The sequence below is a fragment of the Macaca mulatta genome, chromosome 3, assembly GCF_049350105.2.
Source record: "Macaca mulatta isolate MMU2019108-1 chromosome 3, T2T-MMU8v2.0, whole genome shotgun sequence".
Lineage (NCBI taxonomy): Eukaryota > Metazoa > Chordata > Mammalia > Primates > Cercopithecidae > Macaca > Macaca mulatta.
In genome coordinates this window covers 34,999,502-35,017,480 of record NC_133408.1, presented here as the reverse complement: position 1 = coordinate 35,017,480, position 17,979 = coordinate 34,999,502, and the positions used below count along the sequence as shown (strand labels likewise).

The window sequence follows — 17,979 nt, the reverse complement described above, 5'->3', positions numbered from 1 at the left end:
CCCCAGCAAAAGCGAAGGGTCCTTCCGAGCCCTGGAATTCCCTAGGAGGAGGGGCCGGCCCTTCACAGTCTGTTTTGGTGGCCAGTTTCGGGCCAAGAGCCAGGGGTTTGTGGGACTCGTTCCTGAGCCACGCAGAGGGGCTGCCAAGGTCAAGCTTGGGGCCTGGGGGAACTCCCCAAAGCCAGGACCTTGAGAATTGTATGTTCTTGATGGCAGCATTGGCTGTTGCTGCTTAAACAGCCCTTCAGAGAGGTTCTAGAAAGCGTGGACCCCACTTCTCCAACGCCGCTTCCCCGGAGCTGGGAGGCCGGGGACTCCAGTGGTGAGGGCTGGTATCTCCTGTAGGGCCCTGTGCCTCCTGGAGGGCATCCAGGAGTCAACCCTGCCCCTGGGTCCTCCCAGCCCCCGCCAGGGCCTGCCCACCACGGAGCCCCTCAGAGGAGCCACTGCCCCTGCCACTTCCTGTCACACGTCTACACTGGGCAGGGCGGGGAGTTGTGCAGATTCACTCAGCACACTGGTTTATTGAATGTTTTCCAGGCCTCTTCCTGGGTTTTATTATCATTTTTAATGGATAAGTAGTTATAGGCTGTGGTGGTACCTTACGAAACCGTCTCCCCAGGGTGGACAGTTGAGTGGCTTCTGAACTGCTTTTCCAGGCCTGAGCTTGTTTTTCAAACCATCCCAGGATGGTTCACAAGTCACTGTTTCTGTGCAAAAACAGCATAAGCTTTTGAGGTCACAGTTCTCTCATGTGATTCGGGGTGTCCCCATAGGAAGGTGGACAGCAGATGAGCAGCTGGGCGTTGCCTGCCTGGGGACCCAGGATGGCCGTGAAGGTCGGTGGCTGCCCCTCCCCGGCCTCAGGTCTGTCCCTGTGGCCCGCGGGTCTCAGCTTCGAGTGGCTTGGGAGGTTTGTTTGCGGCTGTTGGCTTCCTGCTCCTTCCATAGCCACTTTCGTGCCGTTTGTCCTTGTGGTCCTGGCCCTCCCTCTCCACAGGCCTCCTCGCCTCCTCAGCCGGCCATTCACCAGCAATCTCGACAGAGCCCGGACCTGCCGGGGTGGGGGGTGGAGCTGAGTGTTTGGGGGAAGGCTGAGCTGGGGCTTGAGGGGGCACCTGGCCAGCCAGAGCCAAACGGCTGAGCCGCAGGCCCTACCCCACTCCATGTGCCCCTCACAGAGCTCCCAGCCTCTGTCTGGAGCAGGCACTTTCCCGGGATCCCAGTGGGCAGGTGGGCACATGGCCTGGCTGTGAGTTCTGCATGGTTGTAAGGTGGCGAAGCCCAGGTTTTCACTGGGCCAGCCTGTGATCCTGCAGACTAGCCAACCCCCCGGGAGCGCATTTGGGCCCCGTCATGAGCATCTTGGTGGGAATTTGAGGAGATGAGATCAACCTGGCGTGGGGGGCGTTAGGCCTCGCCTGTGGTCACGGGAGTGTGGGGTGCAGGAGCATCGCGCAGGACTCCCACCCGAGCGCAGCGCCTGCCTTGTGCAGAGCCTGGCTGGGGCCCCTGCTTGCTGTGGAAGGTTTAACCCCAAGTCCCATGGGGCCCCCTTCCCAGGCCTTTGTCCTCTGAAGCCGCTCACACCACACTCACTGCAGGTAAGCCGCGTCTGGCTTGCCCGTGTGATCTAGGAAAATTCAAACTAGCCCCAGTACGAGGCAGCCAACTTAGTACTGCAGAGGGAAAATGTAGTGTGTGCCTGTGCACGGGGCACCTGAGGGCTTGCACGTCCAGAAAGCAGCCCTGCCAGAGCTGAGTGCGGTGGCTCCCGCCTGTAATCCCAGCACTGTGGGAGGCCGAGGTGGGCTGATCACGAGGTCAGGAGATTGAGACCATCTTGGCTAACACGGTGAAACCCCGTCTCTACTAAAAATACAAAAAAAATTAGCCGGGCGTAGTGGCGGGCGCCTGTAGTCCCAGCTACTCGGGAGGCTGAGGCAGGAGAATGGCGTGAACCCAAGAGGCACAACTTGCAGTGAGCCGAGATCGCACCACTTCACTCCAGCCTGGGTGACAGAGTGAGACCCCATCTCAAAAAATAAAAATAAATAAAAATAGGACCTGAAAGCCCCCAAGAAGACCAGGGAGAAGCACTCAGGCCTGTGTAAGCCCAAGAGTGCCTTCCTCGGAGCCTCTCATACAGTCCTGAGCCAAGGGCCAGCGTTGGCATCCGGCCCAGACTGGGAGTCTCAGCCGTCTGCCCCCAACAACAGGGTACCCAGAACAGCAAGAGCTCCGGACGGGACATCAGGTAACCTGAGTCTTGGCTGCAGAGCAGGGGCCGGCCCCTCGCTGACCACCCTGCAAGGCTGTGCCGGGAGTGTCCCCCGGGGGTTGGGCGTGGGCTGTGCAGGAAGTGCGGCTAGAAGGCAGGTCCTCTCCCCAGCCGGGCGAGGCATGCGCGTCCCCATGCTGTCCTCCCCCGGCTTTGCTGAGAAGGCTGCGGCACTGGGCTGGGAAGAGTCCTGGCTGAGGCCACCGGTCCCTGAAGGGAGAGAGCCCTGCCAAGTGGAGGAAAAGATCTTGGACATTAATTCAGAGCCAGCTTCCTTCCTCTGCAGCTTTTCCCAGGGCCAGCCCTGTTGGTTACTGAAAGTGTAGACCTTTCTTACATCCCTCCCCTATGCTCATGCCCTGTGCATGACGCTTGCCTGTGTCAGGGGAACCCTCTCAGGCCTCTTTACACGGTGCCCAGCTCGCCTGCAGTCTCCAAAAACCAGCACGGCACATCCATGGGAAGCCACTGGTGCCACAGGGGACTCTTCCCCAGAGCCTGTGCCTGGGAGGGAGGTGCTCCCCAGCCTCCTGCTGAGCACCATGCAGGCCCAGGAAAGGGTGCTCCTTGCAGCCTCCCTGGTGGTGTTCCTCCCTGGCCTGCTCCTCCTTGGGGGTGCTCCTCCCTGCCGTGTACCTCTTACCCTTCTAGCAGGTCTGACACTTATTCCGGCCGATTTTGCAGCCCTGGCTCTGCCATGTTGGCCTTCCCCATTTGCTTGTCACCTAGCCCCCCATGGTTTTTGACAAGGCCTGGGCGTGAATGGGTCTCCCCGAGCTCCACTGTGGATCACCTCGTCCTCTGGTCCTTGGGCCTGTCCTGGCTTGGTGGACTCAGCTGCTGGAGCTGGGAGTGGGGCACCCTGGAGAGTGGCAGCCCCTGGCTTTGGTGACTCAGACTCTGCTGTTCCTACCTGAGATCAGGAGGTTTTTTTTGTTTTGTTTTTGTTTTTTTTAATAAATGTGACCCGATTTGTTGTGTGGCCTCAGTCAGCTTCCGGAGCCCTAAAACGGTTGTTTCTTTTCCTTTTTTTTTTTTTTTTTTTGAGACAGTCTCGCTCTGTCACCCAGGCTGGAGTGCAGTGGTGCGATCTCACTGCAACCTCTGCCTCCCCGGTTCAAGCAATTCTCCTGCCTCAGCCTCCCGAGTAGCTGGGATTACAGGGTACCGCCACCACGCCCGGCTAATTTTTGTATTTTTAGTAGAGACGGGGTTTCACCACGTTGGTGAGGCTGGTCTTGAACTCCTACCTTGTGATCTGCCTACCTCGGCCTTCCTAAATGCTGGGATTACATGCGTGAGCCACCGCGCCCGGCCTAAAATGGTTGTTTCTGACCATCCGACACGTGGGCGGGTCCCTTGAGCGGCTGCTTGGCAGGCTGCATGGCATCCCAGGCACAGGCCTTACCTCCCCACCTGCTGTGCTGTTTCTTCTTAGTCTCCTTGGTGCCTCTCCTGGCCTTGGGCGCCTCTCCTGGCCTTGGACGCCTGGGCGACCTCAGCATGGGGCCTGGGCCATTGGACACAGACGCCTTGGGGATTTGCAGGTTCTTGCCCAGCAGCGTTTCTGAGGAAGGCAGTTTTGGGGTATCTCCAAGTCTCCCAGTGCTGCTTCCTTGCCCCCCGCCCCACCCTGCTGACTGTCATGGTGGCTGTGGTCACTGAGCGCCTCTGATTTGCCGAGGGCCGTGTGCTGCCGTCCACGCTGCCTGGTTGTAGTTGATGCAGCCCTGTCCCCTGGGTTCCATTGTTGTGATTGTCCTTTTGTAGATGAGGAGATTGCAGTTTAGAAAGCACCTGTTGGAGAGGCCTGGCTGGTCCCTGGAGGGGAGGGAGGAACGTGCTTCTCGGTGGTGAGACACCCGCTGCCAGGTCCTGTGCTGTGGGACATGGAGAAGGGTGCAGGGTTGGGGGGCGTCACGGCTGTGGGGTCAGGGTCAGGGGACGTAACAGCAGCAGGGTATGGGGTCGGGGGTCACAGCAGCAGGGTGCGGGGTCGAGGGTCACGGCAGCGGGGTGTGGGGTCGAGGGTCACAGCAGCAGGGTGCGGGGTCGGGGGGCATCATGGCAGCGGGGTGCGGGGTCGAGGGTCACAGCAGTGGGGTGCGGAGTTGGGAGGTGTCACTGCAGCGGGGTGTGGGGTCGAGGGTCACAGCAGTGGGGTGCAGGGTTGGGGGGTGTCACGGCAGTGGGGTGCGGGGTTGGGGGCCGTCACGGCAGTGGGGTGCAGGGTTGGTGTCATGGCAGTGGGGTGCGGGGTCGAGGGTCACGGCAGTGGGGTGCGGGGTCGAGGGTCACGGCAGCGGGGTGCGGGGTTGGGGGCCGTCACAGCAGTGGGGTGCGGGGTTGGGGGCCGTCACGGCAGTGGGGTGCGGGGTTGGGGGGGTGTCACGGCAGCGGGTTGCGGGGTCGAGGGTCACGGCAGTGGGGTGCGGAGTCGAGAGTCATGGCAGTGGGGTGCGGGGTTGGGGGGCGTCACTGCAGTGGGGTGTGGGGTTGGGGGGTGTCACGGCAGCGGGGTGCGGGGTTGGGGGGTGTCACGGCAGCGGGGTGCGGGGTCGAGGGGTGTCACGGCAGCGGGGTGCGGGGTCGAGGGTCACGGCAGTGGGGTGTGGGGTCGGGGGCTGTCACAGCAGTGGGGTACAGGGTTGGGGGTGTCACTGCAGTGGGGTGCAGGGTTGGGGGTGTCACTGCAGTGGGGTGCAGGGTCGAGGGTCACGCAACGGGGTGTGGGGTCGAGGGTCGCGGCAGTGGGGTGCGGGGTTGAGGGTGTCACGACAGCGGGGTGCAGGGTCGAGGGTCACGGCAGTGGGGTGCCAGGGTCGGGGGCTGTCACGGCAGTGGCGCCCTTGAACAGGCGACTTTCAAGGACTTTCTTCACTTTCTCCACGGAGCTTCTGTTTTCATGAGTACCAAATACCAGCCGGGAAAAGAAACCACAGTGAAAAAAGTGGCTCAAGGAGTTGTGAGAAAGTAAGAAAGCTCTACGATGTTGAGGAGCCACAGGTCGATGCCACCGTGGTGGATTCCAGCGGGATTACGGGGTGGGAAGCAGAGCCTGAGGGCGGTGGGAGTTCAGCTGGGGTGCTGGAGGAGCCGCCTGCGTGGGGGAATAGCTGCCGGCCACGGGTCTCCGAAAGGGGAGTGGAACGCGGTGAGGAGGGAGGGCAGTGTTGCTTGAAAGCTCTCTGCCGTTCCCTTCCGCTGGCCTTTGGTCATTGTATTTATTTTGAAATTCACAGCAATGGAGGGTGTAAGGTGCTTTCTGTGCAAAGCTGCAGAGTGGGAGAGAAACAGGCCAGAGGAGTACCTTCCTCTCGTGCTGCCCGTCCTGGTTTTCAGGACCTGGTGCTGATTGGTGGGCCCGGGACATTTCAGATCCTTCTAGAGACAGCAGAATGACAGTAAGGGAACATTGTAACAACTTTATGCCAACACTGGGCACGTTGCTTTAAGATACAGATTACCATGCTGACCCGAGAAGAACTCGAAGACTCCTTTAGTCCCATAACAGTTAAAGAAAGTGACTCCAGGCCGGGCGCGGTGGCTCACTTGAGGCCAGGAGTTCAAGACCAGCCCGGCCAACATGGTGAACCCCATCTCTACTAAAAATACAAAAATTAGCCGGGCGTGGCAGCACACGCCTGTAATCCCAGCTACTTGGGAGGCTGAGGCAGGAGAATCACCTGAACCCGGAAGCAGGGAGATTGCAGTGAGCCGAGATCGCACCACTGCACTCCCGCCTGGGCACGATGGAGTGAGACTCCATCTCAAAAAAAAAAAAAGAAAAGAAAATAAATTGACTCCATAATTAAAGCCCTTCTACAAGGAGGGCTGCAGGCCTGGCTGGCGGCACTGGTGTCACCCCTCAGACGTTTAGGGAAGCAGTAATCTCAGCCCACAGACTGTTGTGGAAAGCTCTGTGTCTCAGATGCGATGATCATAGCTTATTACGAAATGTGTTTAATCATATGCCTAAACGCACAAGCAGAACGCACAGCCCTTCCTTGACTGGACCCCATTTGACCCTGGAAATCCGAGGAGTGGTCATGGTCCCACGAGTGTGCAGGGCCTGGCGGGGCCGACCTGTGTCTGAACCGCTGCGCGTGTACAAGAGCATTCATGAGCTTCGCTGCAGTCATACGTGCTTTGGACCTTTTCTGTGCCCTCCTCTGCACATGGGCTGCAGATAGGGGGTGGCGAGAGAAGGGCGGCAGAGGCACCGTGTGTGCTGACAGTGGGCAGCCGGGATGCTTACTGCTCCGGGATCATGGGGAGCTGGGGGCGCTCGATGCGCAAGGGAGGGTCCGGGTGTAGTCCGGGAATCAAGGCCATCTTGGATCCCCGCTTAGGGCCAGAGTCTAAGGTGTCTCCGGATGCCTTGTCCAGGGCTCTTCCGTCCTGAGCGCTGGGCCCCTGCCCGCTCCTCCCCTGTGTGGCTGGGTGACTGTTGGGTGCCGCTTGTCCAGAGCTGCTTGGCTCTGTCCTGCAGCCTCCCCACATGTGCTGACCAGGCGCAGAGCCTGTGGCGCGGCCGTGCGGCCTGGGAGGTCCAGTCTTGGGTGCCGAAGCCCTCCTTCTAAGGTGTCCTAGGCTGGCTCCACTTAGGTGGGCGAGTCCCACGCGGGCAAGGCTGCCTACTGTATGTGGCGTCACCCGCAGGCATGCCACACCAGCTTGTCCCATGCTGGTGACACCGAATGTGGTCACTTGGCTGAGGTGGGTGTGCATCATAGGACTTCCCTGGCACTGTGTCCTGTGGGGACGGCGCCCTCCCACCCAGTGCCTTTAGCGTCTCCTGAACCTGTTCCTGCCCGGGGGCTGTAGAAACAGCAGCTTCCATGAAGACTCACAGCAGCACTTCTCCTCCCTGTCCCCTTTCCTCCCTCCCGCCTGCTTTTCGGAGTGTCGCTGTGGACTCATCAGTTTTTGTGGGTTTTAATTTAATGTATTGTGTGGCCAGTGGGAGCCCCCCTGCTGCCCCCACCAGTGCCCAGGCCCACCTCACATCAGCTTTTCTCCAAGGAGCTCTGGTCCTCTCCGCGCACATGTGACTGCCAGTGCTACTGCCACAGAACCCGGGGCCACAGCAGCTTCCTGTTTTACTGCTCCTCAGTGCCTCGTTTGTTGAAGTTTCTTTCAAAAAGAATTTTTAAGCCTATGTTATTGTACAGCTGCTTCTCACTTGCTTTTCTTGCCATCGCACCTGATCTGCTAACAATGTGTGGGAGGGTCATTAAAGGATTGACTTCAGTTTGATACCAGAAATGTTAGTGTGGCTTTGCCCCGAACGGCCACGGGGCCTCTGCGAGTGGAATCCAGTCTCATGGCCGCCCCATGGCTCCTGCTACCCTGGAGGCTGTTCAGTGAGGCTGGCTCTGGTGGTGCTGCATGTATGTGTGTGTGCACGTGTGTGTGCACAGGTGCGTGTGCAGGGAACTGCACCTGGGGACTGGGCTCTCCCCTGTGCTGATGTGAGAAACAAACTCACCTGTCCAAACCCGAAGAATGGACTCAGAGACCCGGAGAACAGTGGAAGTGAGACTTTTAATGACAGTGTTGCAAGATCGGGTGTCTGATGGGCAGGCACACCCAGCACGGTCACAACAAGCCATTTATCTCCTAGTGCGCAGGCCCCTCCCCCGGTTCCTCACAGGCTGAGTACTCTGAGGTCACAGTTTTCCTGAATGTCGCCTATTGGTTGCTGGGCAGGGGCCGTAGGTGTTTCTTAGGGTTTTCCTGCTGCATTTAGTTGCAGCCCACAATGCATTGCAATTCTAGTCAGCTCAGGGGCTTTTCAGGTATTTGACTTATGACCTAAGTAGCTGGGCAGGCTGATAAGAACAGAGAGAACAAGTTATGTTGCAGACTAGTAAAACTTTCATCATAGACTAAAATTTTTTGGTTCAGGTGAAGGCAACTAAGGGTTGGGGGGAAGACTGGGGAGGGGGAAGCCAACAAGTAGGCATTGGCGACCCAGGCAGAGGCCTGGTACATCCTGTTTCTTCTGTAACTTGCTGACCTAAGCTGGTTCAAGGCATTGTGTCTTGGAAGTGGACCACTATATACATTATTTCCTTCACCAAGGACTGATTTTGCAAAGCCGAGTTTGCGTGACTGTGGAGGGCCAGTGTCCACACCGGGCAGCGTCCGACTCGGCGCTGTTTCTTTTCTTTCTTTTCTTTTTTTTTGAGACGGAGTCTCGCTCTGTCACCCAGGCTGGAGTGCAGTGGCGCGATCTCGGCTCACTGCAAGCTCCACCTCCTCCTGGGTTCATGCCATTCTCCTGCCTCAGCCTCCACTTGGCGCTGTTTCTCAGACTGATGTCCCAGGGACAGTCACAGACCCCTGGGGCTGTCCTGCTCCCTGCTGGGTGGCGGTGGCCAGAGGGATGTGCCTGAGGACTCTAGGTCTGAGGGGTGGTTTATCCAAGGTCATGGTCAGAGCCAGGAGTGACACCTGGATTCTGGCCTCCACGCCGGGGCTGCAGCATGAGTACCGCGAGGGGAAACTGGGGATGTGTGACACACTGTGGTGCTGAGGGGCTCTGTCCTGAGGAGCCGGTGGAGCCCTGAAGACAAAGCATCCGTGTCTCCAGGTTTTGCCCTCTGCTAAGGCAGGCACTCCAGGGACCCTTGAGCTCCACAGAGAAGCAGACCCCACTGGGACAAAAGCCAGGACCTTTATTTGGGGCCCTGGCACGTGCTGCAGCGTCCATGCCTGGCAGGGGCTCCGTGTTTGTGACTGAGCATGGCGGTGATTCTGCCAGAGGCAGGAAGCCTCCCTGGTGTGCACTCCAGCCTGTGTGAAGACTGTGCCCCAAACCCTCACCTCTGGGGTGCACTCCAGCCTCCACCAACAAACTGTGCCCCAAACCCTCACCTCTGGGGTGCATTCCAGCCTCTGCCAGCAGACTGTGCCCCAAACCCTCACCTCTGGGGTGTATTCCAGCCTCCGCGGACAGACCGTGCCGCAAACCCTCACCTCCGGGCTGGAGGCTCAGGCTTAGGGACGGGCATCAGCCTCCCCAGCAGCCCCCTGGCCGACAGGGATGCAGTACCAAGGGTCTGGGGGCTGGTGGTCTGGGAGCCTTCAGGCATCCCATGGACAGACAGGCAGGAGGGCAGGTAGGTGGAGAGCAGGTAGAACCCCTCATCCCCACTTCCCTCCTCCAGCTTTGTCCATGTAGAGGTCTGGTCCTGGACTTCCCAAGGTACTGGAAGGAATGGCCTGGGACAGCGAGACAGTTTGTGGGGAAGGGAAGGGCTGTTGAGCAGGGCCCCCTGCCAGGAAACAGGCAGTGCCCTCCGCTCCCCTGTCCCTCAGCATGGCCTGGAGATGGCATCTGTGGGCTAAGATGGGCCCCGATTAGTCTGGCCCCAAATCTGCTAGGCTGCGTCCAGGCGGCGTGGGGGTACCCTAGGAGCCCTGCCAGATGCGCAGACACCTGCGGCCGCACCGTTGCTGCGTGTGTGATCACAGACATTTTCCCCATGCTGTCCCCTTCTGTGGGCCTGGGGAAATTCTGGGGCAGGGTTGGGCTTTCTGGGCCGGGACCCCACAGCGCCGTGGAGCTTGTTCAGGAACGGAACCGGCGCATTCTCCTTGTCCTCCAGCCGCTGGCTGCCGGCGAAAGCGGTGGCGGGAACTCACCCAGTTGTGTTGGCCTCATCCCACCTGTTGAGAGGCATCCGTGCCGGCCGCGCAGGGCTCCCTGTGGTCCCCGCGCTCTGGCTCCTCGGCGGGGCCCCTGCTCTCCTGGTGGGGCCCTGAAAGTGCCGGCGCCCCGACGGCCACTGGAGGGAGCTCCAGAACCGAGCCTGCCCTTGAGGCTAGAAACCGCGTCTGGCCCTGGAGCTGCGTTTGATCGCCGCGTGTTGAAAGCACCCGCACCTGAAATCCTACTGCATGTCCTGAAAAGGCGCCTGCACCTGAAACCTTACTGCATGTCCTGAAAAGAAACTCTGCCTGGGTGTTTTAAATGTCCCTGCCCCTTTCCCCATGAGATGCTGAGCCGTGATCCGCGCTCGGGAAGCGCACAGATCTCCTATGTCCACCCTGGAGTGTTGACAGGTGCAGCCGAGCTGTGCTGCCAGGGCCTCGGCAAGGGAAACCGCCTCTGTCGCTCCGAAAGTCCCCTTGCCTCTTCCCGGTCCACGCCCTCCCAGACCCGGCCCTTGTTGCCACTGTGTTGCTGCTGAGTTGGGTTCCCCGCTCCAGAACCACTGAGGAGGCTCCAGTAGTTTGCACGTGGTCGCGTCTAGCCCTGTCCACGCAGCTCCATGTTTCTGAGGTTCACCCTGTTGCCATGCCTGTCCCCGGTCGGTCCATTTCGCTGACCAGCAGCGTTCCTTCCATGCACAGCCCACGTCTGTTTCTCTGTCCACCTGCTGATGGGCAGCTGGGTCGTTTTTCAGTGTTGGGCTCTTACGAGCAAAGCTGCTGTGAACATTTGTATACAGGTGCTTGTGTGGACTTCTGTTCCCATTTTCTTGGGTAAATGTCTGGAATTGGGACAGCGGGGACAGATATTAACTGTGTTTAATTTTGGAAGTGGTTGCCAAGTGGGGTACGTTTTACCCTCTTCCCACCACCTCAGCTGCACACTTAGTGTATGCCAGTTGGCTGGAGCTGGGCAGAAAGCCAGCCCGTCCAACCCTGGGTCTGGAGAGGGGCCCCAAGGGGTGCCCTGGTCCCTAGAACAGGATGGGGCTGTGTGGTTCCTCCTGCCCAGGGCCCTGTGGTTTCTCAGACTGGTGATGGGAAGAACCTTCATGCCCCAAGGGGCTCTGCAGAAAGCATCTTGTGATGAATAGGGTTGGACAACGGGGGATGCTGTCTTCTCTTTAGAAGTGTTAAGTGTGTGTGGCACAGCTTGAATGTCCTGCAGAAAAGAATCGGATGCTGCTCGCTTGCCCTCCCAGGGCCTTCCGTGCACCCTGAGTGTGGGGTGGGCTAGGGCTTCTGGAGCCCTGGAGCCTGGCAGCAGAAGCTGCTCACTGCTGTGGGACCCTCTGGGTTTCAGTCTCCCTCGTGTCCATGGGGTGTTCCCCAGGGTCCCTGTTGGCCCCACACCCGACAGTCTGGGGCCAGGCAACTAGGCTGAGGGAGGAGTCCCTGCACCACACTAGTTTGGGTGGGCACAGGGCTGGCTCTGGAGACGCAGCCTTTGCCTGCCGGTGCCTTTCAGGGTGACATTTGAGCTTTGAGCTTTAGTTCTCCTGTGTGAGGTCAGCTCAGGATTCCCTCCCTTCCCCTCGGGAGTCAGGGTGTTGCGTTTAGGCACTGAGGGAAGCTCAGGGTCTGGGTCTGGAACCTGTCCGTGCCCCTGCTCCCCACTGCTGTTCCTTCAGCCCTCCCTCTCCATGTCTCCTGCTGGGGCAGCCTCCCTATGCAGCATCCCCTCAGAGTCCCTGGAGCAAGGTAAGCCTTGTCTCCCTCCAGAGCCACCATCTGCTTCCAGAGTGAAGCCGTTGTGCATCTTTCCGGGGCCCGTTCCATGGCTGCTGAGGGCCTGGTCTCCCCGTCTTCAAGTCACAGCCCATTAGGGCTGGGAAGGCACTCAGGCTACGTGCATCCCTTCAGCAGCGTCTGGTGTGTGTGCGTGCCTGTTTGCATATGTATGCGCATGTGTGTGTGTTTGCTTGCATACGTATACATATGTGTGTGTGCTTGCATAAGTATGCATATGTGTGTGTGCTTGCATATGTGTACATATGTGTGTGTGCGTGCTTGTATGTGTGTGCATGTGTGTGCACTTGCATGTGTGTGTTTGCATATGTATGCATATGTGCGTGCTTGCATATGTGTGCATATGTGCGTGCGTGCTTGCATACGTATGCATTTGTGTGTGCATGTTTGCATATGTGTGCATGTGTGTGTGCTTGTATGTGTGTGTGCATGCTTGCATATGTGTGCATATGTGTTTGCATATGTGTGTGCTTGCATATGTATGCGTGTGTGCATATGCATGTGTGTGTGCTTGAATATGTATGTGTGTGTACATGTTTGTGCATATGTGTATGTGCTTGTGTGTGTGTGTGTGTGTGTGTGCGCTTGTTGCATACGTATGCACATGTGTGCAGCAGGTGCTAGGGCACGGGGGTCCCTGCCATGGAGCCTGGCATGCCTGCCACCTCAGCTCACAAAAGCCTCTTCAGCATCCAGCCATGAGGGCGTCCCCCTGAGAATCCTACCCTAGCTCACGTGGATTGAGGCCCTCCAGGTGCCCGGTCTCTGCTCAGCACTTTCCAGGAGTTATCCACGTGATTTTCACGGCGGGGGTTGGGGTGGGGGGAAGTGGGGAGTAAGCAGGAGCTGCCGGGAGCCTGAGGCCACCCAGTGTGTGCAGAGCCAGGCCCTGGCAGTGGGCAGAGGGAGCCTGAGGCCACTTGGTGCGTGCAGAGCCAGGCCCTAGTGGGAGGGGTGGGCAGAGGGAGCCTGAGGCCACCCAGTGCCTGCAGAGCCAAGCGCTGGCGGGAGGGGTGAGCAGAGGGGCAGTAGCATCTCCAGTCCATCTCCAGGTCATGCCACGAATGCAGCTACGCCTGAACACGAGGCTGGAGTGGGCACGGTGTTCAGGGCTGGTACCTGCTGCTGCTTCCAGAAACAAAAGGTGACACCTTGTCCGCAGGGGGTTCCCACGGCCCTTCCTTGCTGCCACAGAGTCCTCGGAGGACTCGGGCGGCCCTGGCACTGTGTCAGGTCTCCCACCCTGCAGCCGACACATGTGAAGCCTCTTCCGGTCACGGTGTTCCCAGGGAGGAGACAGACACGTGTGTGTGTGTGTGCTTGCATATGTGTGCACGCCTGCACTCGTGTGTGTGTGTGTGTGTGCGCTTGCATATGTGTGCACGCCTGCACTCGTGTGTGTGTGTGTGTGTGTGTGTGTGTGTGCTGCCTGAGGCACACACATCTGTCTAAGGTTGGAGATGTTGAAGTGACTCCCTCCCCTCAGAAGCTGCCAGTTTTGAGTGTGGCCAGTACTCCCCTGCCCCCCGCCTCTCCAGAGAGAAGAGCAGGCTGTTTTCCGAGGCATCTTCCATCTTCCAGGCAGGGACTTGTGGAGCTGTGACTTCTCTGTGGTGTGGTAGAGCTTGTCCTCCTTTGGAAAGGGAACAGCATGGGTACAGGGGTACAGTTAGGTTAAGGAGCCTCATGGCAAGGGCCCACATTCAGAGCAAAGCAGGAAGGACCTTACATCACTTAGAAACGTGGGCAGAATCCCTAAAGAGACGCTTCGTTGAGAGAGGCCAAGACCTCGTTAAGACGGGAAATGCCTTAATCCTCCCCTGGCTTGGCATAAAATACCAGAGACACATTGCACCAAGGGCAGGTGAGGACGTGAAGCCACGGGGTGGCGGCCGGGAGAAGCAACTTGGTGAGTGTGCACAGCTGAGGCTGTGTCTGCTTGAGGAGTGCCCCACGCAGGGTCCTGTGGTGGGTGCTGGGAGACACAGCAAAACAGTACCGCTCCGTGCACGAATGCCTGAAGTTGGAAACAGTCCCCATGTTTGTCAGCAGCAGAGTGGACAAATGAATTGTGGTGCCCAGAACCCGCAGGACATGGGACACGGGAAAATGACGCACACCCCAGGAGCAGCAAGGAAGCCCGTTTCTCAGGAGCACGCGCTCAGTCACAGAGTGAGGAAGAGAGCCAAGAGTGAGGAAGAGAGCCAAGGCAGTGAGCAGAGGGAAAGCCAGGGGCTTGCTTACGTTGCCAGACTGGCCGCCAGCCCCTGCCCAGCCCTTGTCCCAGCTTCAGGATGCCTCCCATCTGCATCCAAAGCTTTGCTGTTTGGGGAGAGCATTGTGTGGAAGCCCCAGATGTGGCCGGGCTCAGCTGGCAGCGTCACAGCTATGTTCCTCTTGTGGTCCCCCAGCAAGTCAAGGTGGCTGAACAGGATGGGGCTTGGGTCTGTGAGCGATGCTCAGCAGACACAGGATGGAGGAGCCCAGAGAGAATGGAGGGGGCGGGTCAGGTTCGTTCACATGCTCAGGCTCGGGAAAGCCAGGCAGGCCCAGAGCGATTCTTTAAGCGTTAGGGTTCAGATTAGGGTGTTTAGGGTTACGGTGGTTAGGAGGTTAGGGATAGGGTGTTTAGGGTGAGGTTTAGGTGGGTTAGGGGTAGGGCTAGGGATAGGGTTAGTATTAAGTATTATGACATACAATTCGAGGGGAAATAACCAATTTTATGGTACTTTCTGTTAGGATTACCATTCCTGCTTTCCCTCTGTTGCATGCTGTGTATGAAAGAAGACGTGTGTAGATTTCCCAATCTCTCTGCCACAACTCACAATAGATCCAGCTTCTTACAATAAGTCTTACACCTTTAATGAAGTGAATCCACAACTAAACTCCCTTTCTGGTATCTTATTTAAGGAAACAGGGCAAGGCTTTCTTGTGGATAAACAAAAATAAGATGAATGATGTTTGAACTATAGTAGTCAAATCTATTAGAGTATAGATTTTTGAACTATAGTAGTTTGCGAGAGGTGTCTCGCAAACTGGGGAAGAATTGAGGAGTTGGGCAGACAGATGCCTGGAAGAACTGGGGAGTTGGGGAGATGGCTGCCTGGAAGAATTGGAGAGTTGGGGAGACGGCTGCCTGGAATAACTGGGGAGTTGGGCAGACGACAACCTTGACTTTTTCAAGTAGCTCCTTTTTCTCCCCTGAGTGACTCAAGTTCTCATGTTCTGTGTGTGATGAGGTGAAGACTTTGGGAATCGCTCAGGGGCGGCAGGAGGCTCAGGAGGTGCCAAATCTTCCCAGTTGAAGGCAACACGGAATATAGATGAGCAGGTATCTCAGGAAAAGTCAGCGACGCAGCTTCTGGGAAGCAGCCACAGAGACTGGCGGGGACCTGGGGATGAGGACGGAGGCCTCAGTGCATAGTGGACGGTCTTGGGCCACAGAGGCTGGCGGGGGCCTGGGGATGAGGAGGGGACTTGCTGGGTAGGGGGTTGGGGGAGGCCATGGTGCACAGTGAAGGGTCTTAGGTAGCAGGGGAGGGTCTGCGCTGGAGGCACATGCCTGCCTTGCGGGGGCCCACCAGAAACAGCTGACCAGGCAGCAGGGTGTCGCCGGGGCCCTCCACAGGGCCACCCAGCAGGGTAGGGTGAGGGGTATTGAATGCAGGCCAGTCCCCCCAACAGACCCACAGAAATGAGCCAGTTTGCACCCAAAGCCACTGAGAAATTGAAATAGTGATTTGAGGCCCTTCCTGCCTTTGGAGAGGACAGTTGGATGGGGTAATTCCCAGACAGAGGTAGCCCAGTGCCGCCCTCACCTGTGTGTAGGGTCTGCCCCTTTCCCAGGAGCTCAGCCTGGAGCCAAGGGGGCTGGAAAGTATCAGCCAGGAAGAGGGTCTCCTGGTTCAAGCCTGGACACCCCACCCTGCAGAGCTGGGCTGCAGGGGGAGGAGGGTTGGGGTGACAGCACCAGCCGCCGGGCAGGGTTCTGTGGGGTTGTGTGATCATTTCCTCATCAGATGCCAGGGTTTCCACGCAGGCATGGAGATGGGAAGCCCAGGACCATCAGAGACGTGGCCCTTCAACCAGCTCTGGCTCCAGTGGGAGTGGGAGGGAGGTCAGGCCTGCAGCTCTAAAGGTTCACATGAGATCCTGGCGCACCTGAAAATAGAACACTGACAGAAACAGCTCAGAAAACTGTTCTCTAATCCCAGAGCTTAGGAGCCCGTCTGGCGGGTCTGAGCTCCTGGCAGGAGCCATCCAGAGCCGCGTTCTCAGGAGGCCGACTCTGACCTGCTCGCAGCACGCGATGAATAATGCCAGTGACCTCGTGACTGAATTCCCAGGAGACTGGGACCACAGCGTGACGTCCCCACGTCGATGGCTGCAAGGTGGGGCTCCCCCAACCCCACCCCCACTGTCCCTGAGGCCGAGCTTATGCAGAATTCCAGCGCATTCAGGCTATGTGGCGGAAGTGTGCCACAGAACCCCGGGGCGCGGGTCAGCTCTCACAGCCACATCAGCACGTCTTCAGAAGGAGTGGGGTCCGCATGGACATGAAGCCCTCACAGCCCTTCAGGTCAGGGATCACTGCCCAGTGAATTTGCTGCCACCTGCGGGGAACATCTTCCTGTTTTCAGAGCTTTCTGGGCTTTAGAATTGGGGGTAGGGGATTGCAGGCCTATACTTTAATCCCAGAAAATCGGGGAGAGGCGAACAGATGGTGTGGAGGAATGGGGGCTTTTCTCACGGACATATTTTAAAGTAGATGTTTTACAAAATCCCAGTGAGTGGAAGGTCCAGAGGGAGGCTGATGAGGAACAATTGCCCCTCACTACAGACCCGCCTCACTGCAGACCTGCCTCACTACAGACCCGCCCTACTAAGGCCCGCCCCACTACAGACCTGCCCCACTACAGACCCGCCTCACTAAGACCCGCCCCACTACAGACCCACCTAAGACCCGCCCCACCACGGACCCTCCCCACTACGGACCCGCCTCACTAAGACCCGCCTCACCACAGACCCGCCTCACTAAGACCCGCCTCACCACGGACCTGCCTCACTAAGACTCGCCCCACCACAGACCCGCCCCGTCACAGACCCGCCTCACCACAGACCCGCCTCACTAAGACCCGCCCCACCACGGACCCGCCTCACTAAGACCCGCCCCACCACAGACCCGCCTCACTAAGACCCGCCCCACCACGGACCCGCCTCACTAAGACCCGCCCCACCACAGACCCGCCTCACTAAGACCCGCCCCACCACGGACCCGCCTCACTAAGACCCGCCTCACTAAGATCCGCCTCACCACAGACCCGCCTCACTAAGACCCGCCCCACCACGGACCCGCCTCACTAAGACCCGCCCCACCACAGACCCGCCTCACTAAGACCCGCCCCACCACGGACCCGCCTCACTAAGACCCGCCCCACCACGGACCCGCCTCACTAAGACCCGCCCCACCACGGACCCGCCTCACTAAGACCCGCCCCACCACGGACCCGCCTCACTAAGATCCGCCTCACCACAGACCCGCCTCACTAAGATCCGCCTCACTACAGAGCAGCCTCACCACGGACCTGCCTCCCCACGGACCGCCTCACTAAGACCCGCCCCACCACAGACCCGCCTCACTAAGACCCGCCCCACCACAGACCCACCTCACTAAGACCCGCCTCACTGCAGACCCACCTCAATAAGACCCGCCCCACCACAGACCCGCCCCACTAACACCCTCCACACCACAGACCCGCCTCTCTAAGACCCGCCCCACCACAGACCCGCCTCACCACAGACCCACCACACCTCAGACCCGCCTAAGATCCGCCTCACCACAGACCCGCCTCACTAAGATCCGCCTCACCACAGACCCGCCTCACTAAGACCTGCCTCACCACAGACCCGCCTCACTAAGACCCGCCTCACCACAGACCCGCCTAAGACCCGCCCCACCATAGACCCTCCACTCCACAGACCCGCCTTACTAAGACACGCCTCACCACAGACCAGCCTCACTAAGACCCGCCTCACCACAGAACTGCCTCACTAAGACCCGCCTCACCACAGACCCGCCTCACCAAGACCCGCCTCACCACAGACCCGCCTCACTAAGACCCGCCTCACCACAGACCCGCCTAAGACCCGCCCCACCATAGACCCTCCACTCCACAGACCCGCCTTACTAAGACACGCCTCACCACAGACCCGCCTCACTAAGACCC

General features: G+C 58.9%; 1 protein-coding gene and 1 long non-coding RNA gene across 2 annotated transcripts in view; one reads left to right on the top strand and one right to left on the bottom strand.

Moving 5' to 3' along the window:
- C3H7orf50 (chromosome 3 C7orf50 homolog) overlaps positions 1-17,979 on the top strand; it is a 125,790-nt gene that overhangs the window by 54,092 nt on the left and 53,719 nt on the right.
- On the bottom strand, positions 14,596-16,149 carry LOC144339684 (uncharacterized). Its single transcript, XR_013414999.1, has 2 exons — positions 15,571-16,149; positions 14,596-15,144 (listed from the first exon to the last, which is right to left on the bottom strand). It is a non-coding gene; the product is annotated as an uncharacterized LOC144339684 (long non-coding RNA).